Below are 13,980 nucleotides of genomic sequence, written 5' to 3'. Positions count from 1 at the left end.
CCGATACACCCACTTATATCACATTCTTGTTTCATGACATTTAAGTCCATGTTACATTTCCTTTCTCATTTCTTTTTCAACCTTGAGTTTGACAACAAGGCTCAAAACTTACCAAATAACTTAATGTGGATAAGACTCATCTTTAAAACACTTTTGAAGTTCATGATGGATACACATTTTGATGCTGTATCAATAACACGTAGACCACTTCCATACTGTACAAACGATACACATTTTGGTGCTGTATCAACATAACATAGAAACACTTCTATACTTCACAATTGATAACGATATACATTTTAGTGCTATATCAAATCAATTTAAACACTTCCACAATCAACACTTGATGCACATTGTAGTGCTGTATCAATGTCACACACAATCCGGTTTAGAGGTCCATCCCCTATCTTTTCCTAAACCGTGGAGTACATCCCCTATCTCCTCCCATACACACCATGTGTATAAACATAGATCATATACATAATTAACCAATATATAAAGTTGATGTGTTATTCCAACCGCTATGTTCGATAGCATACTCAGTCGATTAGTTTTAGTTTGCCTAATCATGATGCATTGTCTATAATAATCAAGACTATCCTCCACCGATAGCCCAAAACAGTTATTTCTAAACAGAAAATAAATGCACTAAAAGGATATATCATCAACATTCAACCTAGGTGAGTGATTAAATGAATCCAACTACACCCTTTAGTCCCATAATCTTTCAATTTGAATATTCTCAATTCAATTCCTCATTTTTCAAAATTAATTATACAAATTAATTTATCCATCTAATTAGGGCATTTTCCCATAATTAACATAACAACCCCAAGGTTCTATTTTCATCCATAATTCATCATCTATCTCGTTTCTCTATGCTAAACATGCATATAGGTTTAATTATAAATAAAACCCCATCTTTTGTAAAATTACACGAAGACCCAAACTTTCTCAAAATTACCCAACAACCCCCAACATATCAAAATGCTAAAATTCAAAGACAAAGCTCATAAAGAGGAGTAGGATATCCCTACCTCGAAGTTAGAGCTCAAACGGAAAAGTTAAAGAAAACCAAAATGCTCCAAATACCAAGATCCATGGATCAAAACGAAGCCCTCGACAATCAACACCCTTTTTACAAAGGTCGAAGGATAGGGGGACACTCTAACTAGATCAAACCCTAGAGAGAAGGGAGATCCTAGAGAGAGAAGCTCTCAAAAAAGTGTTTTTAGAAAGTAAGAGAGAGAGAGAGAGAGAGAATGTAAAAAGTGATTTTAAAACGCCTAGCTGCCAACTGATATATGACATTCCCGCTCGAGCGGAGAATAGAACGCTCGAGCGTTAAGAACAAAAACCTGGACACGCTCGAGCGCAAGGAGGCCCGCTCGAGCACCAAGAAACAAAAGCAAAACACATCCGCTCAAGAGCAAAGAACCAGTCCGCTCGAGCGTAGATTTTCATCTCTCAGAACTTTTTCAGAAAAGAACTACCCGCTCGAGCGCCAACAAGCCCGCTCGAGCGCTACCTTCTCGAGCGCAAGAAACCCGCTCGAGCGTAGAAAACACATCTGCAGAAGTTTTACAGGGACACGAAATGCTGGAAGGGTGTAAACCCCGCTCGAGCGCAAAATGACCCGCTCAAGCGGACCATTCAAAAACTGGGCAACAACAATGGGAGCCAAGCTCTACCAACCTGTAACAACCAAGCCCAACATATCCTAAAACTCAAACAAATGGATTTAAAGGACGACAACAAGATAGATACAACTACCAACTCCACGGAACCGAGTCCAGAATACAACTGAACAGTAAAAGGACAACCGGGATCGCTATAGCATGGGCGAGCTTAGTTGTGTTTTTGCAACTCTTTTGGGTAGTGAGAGTGATAGGGTTCGAGTTGAATTGTCAAGGGTAGTTTGTGAATATCTAGATGTTTTTCCCAAGGATTTTGCTAGTTTTCCACTATAGCATGCTTTTCGTGCTACTTTTGGATACGATTAGCCGTTCAGTTTGGACTCATGTGGTTCAGAATCTGATTTCACAAGTGCAATGTGAAACAGATAAACACAAATGAGTCCAAATCTGACAATTTTTTTTTAAAAAATCGATGTTTGAATGAAATGCCAAAATTGACTGCTTTTCCAGATTTCAGAGTCGCCACATAAACATTTTTGGGAAATTTAGGAAACCCAAGACTCATGCCAAAGGCCACTTATTCGTCATCACCAAAGTGTCTCGGCTCGGGAACTTAGGTACGAGAGGGGAAGGTCATGAATTGAGCACCCCACTTGCCCGATCAAAGATCAACCTCTACTAATCATGATGTGATTTTTATTTACATTATATGCTCTTATTCTAGTTTATTAGGCTAACTTTACTAGGTGATGCACACGTGTATAGACTAAATTGCAAAAGTTGGAACATTTGATTTCATGTTTGTTTAAAAATTGTTTTGAATACGCGTCACTTAAAATAGTGAGTTTGTATGTGCATTAATCAATTTATCCCAATTTTGACAATTAACCTTCGTCCATAGGCATTCAAAGAGTTATATCAGTTAAGCAATTAGCCTCATGGTATTATGCTTGGCATGGAAACAATCACACGCAATGCAAGATGCTAAAACAATAATTACTCACCTAGTACTCCAAGCCAAGCCAAGCCAAACAAAGCGAAACAATTAGAAAACATGCATGCTCCTATGTTATGCAAAATGACTAATGTGACACATACAATCATGCAATTAAATAGGTTTGGCTACTAGCATGGTATATGATTCCATTCAAGACATGCGATATTCACGTATTCAAACATTGGAGTTGAAATTGACATTGGTTAGCATGATGAGCCAAACCCAAATGAATGCGACACGAGTGTATGCCAACATGGGAATGCTAAGTAAACTTGATGCTCTATGCTATCATTGTAAGTGGGCAAATAAAAGGGAGAAAGAAATGAGGGTTGGAAGACATACATGTCATTACATATTTTGCCTTCATGCAAAAGGGTGCGAATAAGTGTCCAAATGTCTGAAATAAACTAACTATTACAAATTTGAATAAATGAATTTAAACTAGCTAACTACTAGCTAACTAAGCTAATTGACTTCTAAAGGACACTAAGCTAACTATCTAATTTATTACAACAAAGGCATTATATTAATAATAATTGCAACAAGGATATTACAATAATAAGAATTATTTACAACAATTACAACAATACTAATGAGAATAGTAATCTAGGCAACCATGAGACACAATGATTATATGCACAGTGCCCAGAAGTCGCTCTGTCTGCCCAGACTACTCTGTTTCACCTTCAGCCACTGCCCCATGTTTCTGCCAACAGTCTCTATTTTACCAAACATTAGGGGCCGACTGGCTCCAAATGAGATCTGACAGGGCCAAAAAGTGCCAACTGGCACTAAATTTTATCCCAAAAAATGTTTTGTGCTCTAAGGTGAGAACAGTGTAGACAGAGTCTTTCTATTTGTCACTTCTGCCCCTCTCTGTCATAGGAAACTCAAGAGAAGAGCAAGTTCGAGTCTGAAACCATCAATTAGCACAAGTTGATAGCTGGATGATCCCAAGCACGTTTGGAAAAAATTGATAAATGTCATGAAAAACCACCATTTCCTCCTATCATGAAGACTCAAAGAGGGAAATAGACACGCTTTAAGTCTTATCAACCTATCATGGATTGATACATGATAATTCATAGAACGATGGACTCAACATAACGTCTAGCTGAATCCATCTAACTCTAAAAGTTTTCTTTACGTCGGTTTAGTTCATTTTAAGCCGATTTCATTAGTCTTTCCCATTCTTTAATCAATTTGTCCAAAATGATGTTTAAGTCCACTAAATAAGAAGAAACGTCAAATGAGAAGTGATTCTTGGCATGAAAGAGAGCCTATGCCTTGATGATGAACCTCCATAGAGATTAAGGCATTGAGCATAGGTTTCTTTCTCATGCTTTGAATAACTGTCGAGCAGTTGAAGTAACTCTCAAAACAAAACAAAAAAGAAAAGAGGGAGGTGGCAGAAATGACGTATGCAAGATTGATTATTTAGAATGAGACTCTTGATATGAAAATGAACTAAAGAAAAATTATCAAAGCATGAGTGACATAATACAACTAGCTAGATATGAAGACTTGCAACACAACAAGCTAAATGTTCAAAGCATACACTAATTAAATAAACTAGAACAGCCCTAAAACAGCCCCTAATATGCTAAAAATAGTGGCTAAGAAAACCATGTTAAATAGCGTAAAAAGGTAGGAAAGAACAAGACAAAGTAAGGCTAGTGAACAAAAACAAGGAGAGGTGGCTAACCTCTCCATTTTTTAGGCCTCTAACCATGTTTTTTTAGCCTTTTTTAAACTCTGAAAATTAGTTTAAAAGGTGAAGAAAAGAGTGTAAAACAAGGGTGTGAGCTATGAACTAGAGAGCAAGAAAGGATGTTAACCCTCTCTACCCTTTGGTAGCTATTCAAACCCAAGTTCCAACACTTAAAATAAGATCTTAACAATGCAAAACACAAAAAAGAGATAGAGAAAGACAAAAATGAAAGCAATACAAAGGTGGTGAGCTTATACCTTTTGAAGAAGGTGAGCTCTAGTTTGTGAACCAAACTTGGTCCAAGCACACTCTCAGGCTTGAATTGTGACTCACAAAGCTCAACCAAGGTTCTAAGTTCTTGTTCTAAGGTTGTCTATGGTGTATAGATAGGGTATAAGGATGATCAAATATCTCAAAGTTAGCTTGCATAAGAAGAAGGAGCTCTCAAGGGTTATTTTGCTTTTTTGAAATTTTTCCGACCTCTAACAATGAGATATATGCTCGTATTTATAGAATTTGAGCAAACTAGGTCATAAATATCTTCAAAAATGGACAGTTGGCCCATTCCTGCCCAAAACAGTGTTTCTCGCTATCGAGAGCTGGCTAGCTCCTAATAGCTACGGCCGACTCCCAATGCTCTTCCCTGTTCCACTGTTTTACGTGTAGGGTGGTATAATGGTCAAAAATGAATTTCTGGGGTATGAATAATATGAATATCAAGGGTTTGAAATTGTTTTTGGTGTGCAAGCTCATGTTCCTTCGTTGCAAACTTGAATCACAATTAACACAATTTCATCATCGAGTGCCAAGGACAAAGCATCCAAATCTTGCGGGCGGTCAAAAATGGGGTGTCTACAATTGCCCTTCTTTGACAGAACTCAAAGTCATAGAATGACGTAAGTGAATGTTAAAGCCCAAAGATGACCCATTTGACGAGGCCGTAAGACTTGGGCAAGAAAATAAAGCAAAATACAATGGTTAAATCCTAAGGTTGCTTACGTATCCCTTTGCAAGGAATCAAACCAGCATAGTTCAAGGGCAAGGTATGCAAGAAACATAACTTATGATCATGCAATGAAACAATGCAATGAAACATGAACTTAAATAACAAGCGACAAAACAATGCCATAAACAAAAGCAGGTATGCGACGTCTGAACGAAAGCAAAACAACTCAAACCACATCTCACACGGAAAGAGGTGAATAAACAAACATGGGGACAAATAGAGTGCAACCCAAACCACATCCCATGCAAGAAAGACACCAGCCTACCTACATTTCACACAGGAAAGGTGGAGGGCAATGCGAACACCTGGTGCACCCGAGTTTTAGCCGAGGAACTCAAGATCCTAATGCATATCATGCGAAAGGAGGAGGGGAAAGCAGTGAACAAACAGGTGCATTTGCTGTTTTTAACCGGGGAAAACAATCCTAACGAGTCTCACGCGAAAGGAGGAGGGGTGGTGTGAACAAATAGGAGCACCTGCTGTTTTTAACCAAGAAAAACAATCCTAACACATCTCACGTGAGAGAAGGAGAGGTGGTGTGAACAAACAGGCGCACCTACTTCTTTAACCGATTTGAACAATCCTAACGCATCCCACGCAAGAGGAGAGAAGATGGTGTGAATAGACAGGCGCACCTGTTGTTTTTAACCGAGTTGACAAACCTAATGCGTCTCACACGAAAGGAGGGAAGATGGTGTGTATAGACAGGTGCACCTGCTGTTTTTAACCGAGTTGAACAATCCTAACGTGTCTCACGCGAGAGGAGGGAAGATGGTGTGAACAGACAAGCGCACCTGCTGTTTTTAACCAAGTTGAACAATCCCAACGCGTCTCACACAAGAGAAGGGAAGATGGTGTGAATAGATAGGTGCACCTGCTGTTTTTAACCGATAAAAACAATCCTAACGCGTCACATGCGAAAGGAGGAAAAGTTGGGTTAACGAAAGAGCAAACAGAACTTCAACACTTGGTAAAGCGAAATTATCTCATCTCGGAGAAGGCCTCAGAAAATCAAGTCCACAAAGATAACTCAAATCAAGGTACAAGGCGAAAACACAAATTTGACGAAGATTCGACCATGAATTTCAACAAACCAAACAAAGCTTCATAAAAGCAAGATAATCAAAACAAAACTTCCATTTTTTTCCTTAGCAAATGGGCCTAATATACAATCCCTGAAAAAATAACATGCAACGTGGTGCGGGAAATCCGGAAACAGACATAAAACAAATATACAGAACAAATTACGAATTTGAAGCAAATATGAATAACAAAACAACCGAATGAAATAAGGAAACAAATTACGAAATAAAGTAACAAAACAAAACCAGAAAAAGAAGAACAAAACTCTCGCTTTTTTTCCTTTTGTTTTCCTTTCTTTTTTCTTTTCACTGTTTATTTATTTTCTTTTCTTTTTTTTCCTTTTCTGTGTTTCTATTCTCTATTTGTTTTTTACACCTTCCCACAACCAAACCGAGGCCCAACACTGAGATACAATGAAATAAACAAAAAATTGAACTAGTTTACATTTGGAGCCGACCGACACTCAACGAAGTACAGCCGGGCTCAAATAGTGTGGGTCGGCTCGCGATGGCAGCAGGGATAGAATCAGTAAAACCACGACCGTGGTTGATTTAACCCCCATTCTACCCTTTATTTCATGCATACCAATGTTCGTAAAACTTCTCCCCATTCGCATTACCCAACGATTCTTGTGAAATTTTCTTTGAAAACCTCCTAATTCTCTGCATTTTGAACCCGATTGGAATTTGTTTTGGTTGAATTTTGGGTTTCTCTTGGTTTTTTGGCTCATTTTCACAATTTTCCTTGCGATTTCCTCTATCCTCTCTTGATTTTCAACTTTTTCTTCATTTTCTCTCCCCTAGGGCTTGGATTTGGGGTTTTTACCCTAATCTCACTCACCCATACATTTTTCTTCATTTTCCTTACTTTCCTCACTTTCCCTCCATGGCTAGCGGTGAACTTCCCATCCCCGATCCCGTTATTAATATTGAAGCCATCCTAGGTGAGGACATAGAGGCCGAGGATGTCCTCCCTCCCATTCCTGAGCTAGAGTTGTCTCCCCTTGCTGAGAGACCGTTTGATATGGCCACCTACCAGCCACGTACACACATTCTGACCCTAAGCGGCATTCTGTGATTTGAGGGCCTTATTCCAGGGATTGACGAGGACATCCTACTGTGGGAGCCCACCAAGCATTTGTTCGCGGATGCCTCCACAATAAGCTCTATTCTTTTCTTGTTTGAGAATATTTGAATTCCTTTCCAGGTACTGTTGATACTGACAACATTCCTATCCTACAGGTGATGTCTAGGCGGATTAGAGGTTACGGGTCTATTTCGGGCCCCAAGCATTGGTACGAGAGGTTCCCTGTGAGGGTTCGTGCGTTAGTCGATGTGGCTGGCTTCAAGCCCTTATGCTTCGGACTGATGCAAATGAGAGCTGACCCATTTCTACATGGGGCCCTGGTGGAGCAATGGTGGGATCCCACAAACTTGTTTCACTTTTCCTCGATCAGGGAGATGACTCTGACCCCGTATAATTTTGCGATGCTCACCGGCCTGCGCGTCAAGGTTGGCGGCCCAATCCCCTTTGATCCTAATATGGCATAATGGAGAGCTACACAACTTCACCTCCTTGGAGTGATCCCAGACACTACCGGCCTGGGATAGTGAGGTACAATTGGTTCTCGGAGCATTTTTCTGATCTTCAACCAGCTACTTCGGGGGAGGTCTCCCAGTACGCTCACGAATTTCTTCTATATCTCCTTGGTACTACCCTATTTGCGAACAGGGAAATTACCATAGGGCTTTATCTCTTGGGAGCACTAGTGCATCTGTATCGCGTAGGAGAGTATGACTGGGGTGGTGCCGGTCTGGCCACCCTATTCTATTACATGAGCTCCGCTGCCCGCCGAAAGGTGGATTTAGTCGGTGGTTATTGGCGAGTCTGGGAGGTACACCTCACACTTCTTCTTTCCTGCTTTGCTTTACATTTCCTATTTATATCTGCTTATCTGCTCTGTTCATAATTGCTTATCTACTTGCTTGTAGCTATGGGTTTACACTTATTTCACCTCCCTAGCTTTGGTCCCAGTATAACCACTTGAGTTGTTAGTACCCCGTTCTCAGTACTACAACTCTCAGTTTAAGCGTCATTGATACGTAGACCGAGATTTCCCTTATTTCTGTTATTTCTTCGACACCGTCACCGCAGATCGGGTAACAATACTAGCCTTTAACTTTTACATACTGTGTGCATCCTACACGGTTTCCATACTATTATCCCATACTACACTGTCATTCTCATACTGTTGTTTCCATATTGTATTGTTATTCTCATACTGCTGTTTCTATGCTGCTTAGACTTTTGACATCGACCACTTCCTTTACATATTCTATTCATAGGTTGACTAGTACCCCTAGACGGGCATCTCCCAGGCTTCAAGGGTGATTTATGCTACTGCATGGGATGCCTTCACCATGCGGATCCTTTTCGAGGGCCCTTTCAGAAGGGCATACTACTAAGGGGAGCGGTTCCGTCGCCAGACCCGAGGTCAGGTTGATCCCGATGTTCCACATCCTCATCCTCCCAATATGAGGATTGCCGATGATCTTCATGATGGACCTCTACTTGATCACCTAATACAGGGAGAGGACGGTGACAAATACCACGAGGCTGGAGATTTCGTTACATTCTTACAGACCCGGGTGATGGCACCTCTTACCAGGGGTGTGGTCTGCATAGTTCCTGAGGCTGTCGCCGTTGCTGCAGGAGGTACCCCTACTGTCACAGCCCGCGTACCTCCCGAGGCTACCGCTCCCATTCTTGAGTTTCCTTCGATTTCTACCGAGGTCGTATACAAGCATTCGGATGGAATGCTCGAGCAAATCCCTCTTGAGCATATCAAGGAGAGGGACCACATGCTAGTGATCAATCCTAGCATCGAGTAGGTACACACTGCTTTATACTTTTGTCCGCTATGCTTTCTCATTTCTTCTCACTGTACTCTGTTATTTTTGTCCACTATTCTCAGATTCTCTTCCTTTTGCAGGTACCCGCGGCATATGCAGATGACCTCCTCCAGACGATTGACTGACTACTCCTTATGGTACGAAGGAGACAAACCGCTCTAGCTACTCACGGGATTGAGGTATACTTTGTTCATAGTTCACTTTTGCTACAATCTTGTCTACCATTCTGTTGAGTCTATACTGATACCCGTACTCTTTTCAGCTCGAGTCGATGCCAGTAACACCCGCAGGACCTCCTCCAGCGGAAGGAGAGGGAGACGGGGCCCGGTGAGAGGCTGAGGATGGGCTGATCGGGGGAGAGGTCGAGCGACGTAGTGCCTACCTTCCAAGGAGTCTTTTGATAGATCTGCGACCTCCAAGGACGAGGGAGAGGAGGTCGACTTGCAGTCTAGCAGCCCCAGTGATGATAGTGATGCACCACCTCCGCAGCCGAGGAGGAAAAGGGCTAGGATGGGTTGATGATTCACTTTTCTTTTCTTTTGCTTTGTAGTTAGGAACTATCTAGCTTCAGATAGACCTATGTATTTTGTTTTATGAAGACTTTTATTTTGTTTTTGGTCTTTGTGAAACAATGATCGGGGTGAACCCTTTAGTTATGAAAAGAATATTTCGCTCGAGTCCTCTTGCATGATGTGACAGGTGATGATTGAATGGCGCTGGCACGATAATCTTGTACACGACTGTTAACAACTGTGAATTCTTGCTTTCGAATTGATTCTTGAATTGGATAACAACTTACAACTTACAATTCGATAGAATACAAAATATAACGCGATGACAAGAAAAAGAACTAGAACCAATCTAAAAACACTAAACAACACTTGATGCAAACAAGACAAAACTCAAAACACAACTCCGGTATGCCAAGGTGAGAACTTGCCCTTTCTACAACTGCTCTGATCTGGGCAGTCATTGAGAGTCGGCCAGCTCCCAATGAAAGCCAGCCAGCTCTAAAAGTGATGGCGGTCAGTGCATTGCAGCTGTCATACACTGCTCCTTCTCAAAGTCTATAAAAGTGATCCTAAGTTGTTTTCCTGTCAGAACAATAAAATTTTGATATTTTGCTCTCAAGATGGAGAGTTTTCGCAACAATAGGCTCTGAGACTGGATTACCACTTTAGACGGCTCGAAAAAAGTGAACTTTCACGATTTCAGCCTAAACACTTTTTTCCTTTGAGTTGCACCCCGCTTTGCCTCCCGTTTCTCCATGTTGCGATCTGGTGTTGGAACCCCATTATGCATGTGTTTCGCTTTGGATCACAAGAAATGTGTCCAACACTCGAAGAATTCCAAGCATTGATGGAATCCCAGCACGACGAAGAAATTATGCCTCAGCCTCGTTTTGGCCACACCCAAGCTTTGGGATAGATGTGTGGGATTTCATTACACAAGGCTCGGTCCTTGGCACTTGACGGGGAATTGGACATTCCTGCAGACGTCCCCGAACGCCCCGGGAGGATGAGTCCCGTTCTGTTTGTTTTGGGCTCACTTCAGTTCAGGACTGTCAAATTGTCACGGTTCTTAATCTGAACCAAAGAGTCCAAATCCGGCAAATCGTTTTAAAAAACAGATTTTTGTAAAGAAGTGCCAAACATGGACTGCTTTGCTAGATACAGAGTCGCCACCTAAATATTTTATTTTGGGAGAATTTAGGAAACCCTGACTCGTTTGCCTACGGCGACGTGTCCGTCATCACCAGAGATGCCTCGGCTTGGGAACTTGGGTGCGATTAGGGAAGGTCAGCTATGAGCACCCCCTCTCGCCTGATCCGAAGATCGACCTCTACTAACCATGATATCTTGTTTTGAAAACATTATGCGTTCTTATTCCGATTATTAGCCTAGATTTACTATGTGATGCGCACAGCATACAAGTATAGACTGAATCGCCTGAGTTAGAACAAAACATTTCATGTTTGTTTTTTAAAGCAGTTTACTACTCGTAAGTAGGCTAAAATGTAGGTTTTGCCACCCTCAAGTGGGCTTTAGAAAAGATGGTTTTTGCCACTATCAAGTGGGCTTTAAAACTCACGGTTTTAATGCATTATTCCAATTCAGGTAATTCAACCTCCATCCACAGGCATTCAAGCAGTTATATCACATAAGCAAATAGCCTCATGGTAATCATGCTGTATGGCAACACTCACACGCATGCAAGGATGCTAAAGCATAAAAGCTTACCGAGTACTCCAAGCCAAAACAAAAGCTATGTTAGAAATCCATGCATGATCCTAACTATACAGAAATGCCTAATGCAACACATGCAGGAATGTGAATACAATAGGCTCAGCTATTCTAAAATGACATGCGAAATGCTACAACTAACACGTATTCAATTTGGAATTGAAACACAAATGTAGTTAGTATGGTGCGCCGAGCCCGATGCATGCAAGACAAATGTATGAATGCACGCATGCATGACATTAGGTATGCTAATTTAAATATGTCCTAATACTAACCATCGAAAGCTGGTAAATAAAAGGAAAGAAAGAAGTGGGGTTGGAAGACATACACATACTCACACACACTTATTACACAATAACCCTCGCTCGGAGGGTCCAAAAGAATAATACAGTCCGAATAATGAATCAACTATCCTAGCTAATTAATTATTACAGACCCTCTTAATTAATTAACAAATTAATCACAAAAATAATTTAAATGTGAAGCTAAAGAGACTGTCGCAGCTCTGCCTCGGAATGCGCGAATGATGCACGCTCGACTTGTCTCGCCCGAAAACCCGTACCATGCCACTGTTGCCTCTATTTACACTGCCCTGCTCCTCTGAAAATTTGCACAAGTCCCAAGGATACTTCTCTGAACACTGGAGAGCATCACCGACCAAGTGGGAACACCACCGGCCGAAGGGAATGGTCATCGACCATTGGTCGAGCCACCGGCTAATTGTATTTGGTCGGTCGGCACTCCAAGTAGCCGGCCAGCTATTTATTCCTGCAGAATCCTGCAGTTGACAGCAGGAGAGGGCAAGCAGTGTATGGCATGAAATTTTCAAGCAAATGTGCGCATGGCTACACTCCCCATCATGCAATGGACTCAAGGGAGCATGACCCTCGGCCCTCGGGCCATCAATTATGCATTTTGATGCATGATGGCCTAAGAGGCCAAGTTTGCTATTTAATGTAAAATGCATGCAACAAAAGAGATGAATGCCAACACCCTATCATATTGAGATCAAGGGCGTCGGCGATCGAGGATTGAGACGTGTTACGTCACTTGGAGTACGAACGCTCTCAATCCTCATGCTTGGTTTGACACCCCAAACCAAGCAATGCAATGCATGTCTACAAACATGGCTCAAGAATGCAACATAAGGCTAAGATGCAAAACATGCCAAATGCAATGCAATCTATTATGCAAGCATGCAATGTGCTAATCATGCAAGAGGCAATACAATGCAATTTAGCATGTGATGCAAACATGGTACAATGCAAGCATGCAACGAGAGGCAACAAGTCAAACATACAACTATGTACAAGAATGGACTTAGACTGAAATGGGAGGCCTCAGCCACACCCTAAAACAGTAGCCAAAATGGTCAAAAATGGCACAACTTATGCATGCAAGCATGCACACACCAAGGCCTATCATCTAAGCATGAAAGGAGACAACTCTAAGCATACTTAAAGGCAATATGCTTGGACATTAAACACTCATGTTAAACTCTGAAAAGCATGCAAAATATGACATCAAGACATGCTAGGGAATGGATGCAAAATAGAAGGTATTCAAGGCCACAAAAGAGAGCATTGTTCAACACCTACCCCAAGCAAACATGGCATGAACTAAGCAACCCAAAACAGAGTTTTTATGCATCAAAATATGCCCCAAAACCCACTGATATGGCAGCCCCAAAAACTTAAATACATAAGCATGCACAATGCTCATTTCAAGGCACAAAAGGACACCTCTTCAAGGCATGAAAAGGGCGATGGATTCAAGCATAGGAACATGGATTAGGGACTGAAATGGCATGTGAAATGACTCCAAATCATTGAAACAACCCAACTAAAACATGCTCATGACTCACACCCTCAAGGCTCACAAGCCAAAATGCAAAAGGGCTATACCAAACATGGTAAATATGATCAAATAAGCTCCTAACAGACCTTAAGCATGGTAAGACATAGCTAAGAACTTCACAAAGTTAGGCCAAAACATGAGAGCATAGTAGGTTAAATGCATGATGCACTTCTAGGCATAACGGGGGAATACAAAGCAAGTATATTATGTATGCAAGGGACCTTTAATCCAACCAAAAACAGAGGCATAATATGACCCAATAACACCCAAAAACCTCTGGAATGAAGCCAAGAACAACTAATCATACATGCTACCCTTATGGGCCAAAAATGCAAACAAAAGTGAGACCAAGGGAGAGGGGTGTCCCTCCCCTATGCAATACTTCAAAACCCCTTCTTCACCACTGAAAATCCATTGGATTTTAGTGGTGAGAAGGCCAATACACAAAAGTCCCCGAAGCTTATCAAAGAGAGCACAAAAAGGGCCAAACAAGGCCTAAGAGGGGGAGATCGACCCCAAACAACAAAATGACCT

Source organism: Camellia sinensis, chromosome 2 (assembly GCF_055761805.1).
Source record: "Camellia sinensis isolate YWXY chromosome 2, ASM5576180v1, whole genome shotgun sequence".
NCBI lineage: Eukaryota > Viridiplantae > Streptophyta > Magnoliopsida > Ericales > Theaceae > Camellia > Camellia sinensis.
This window is presented reverse-complemented; position numbering follows the sequence as displayed.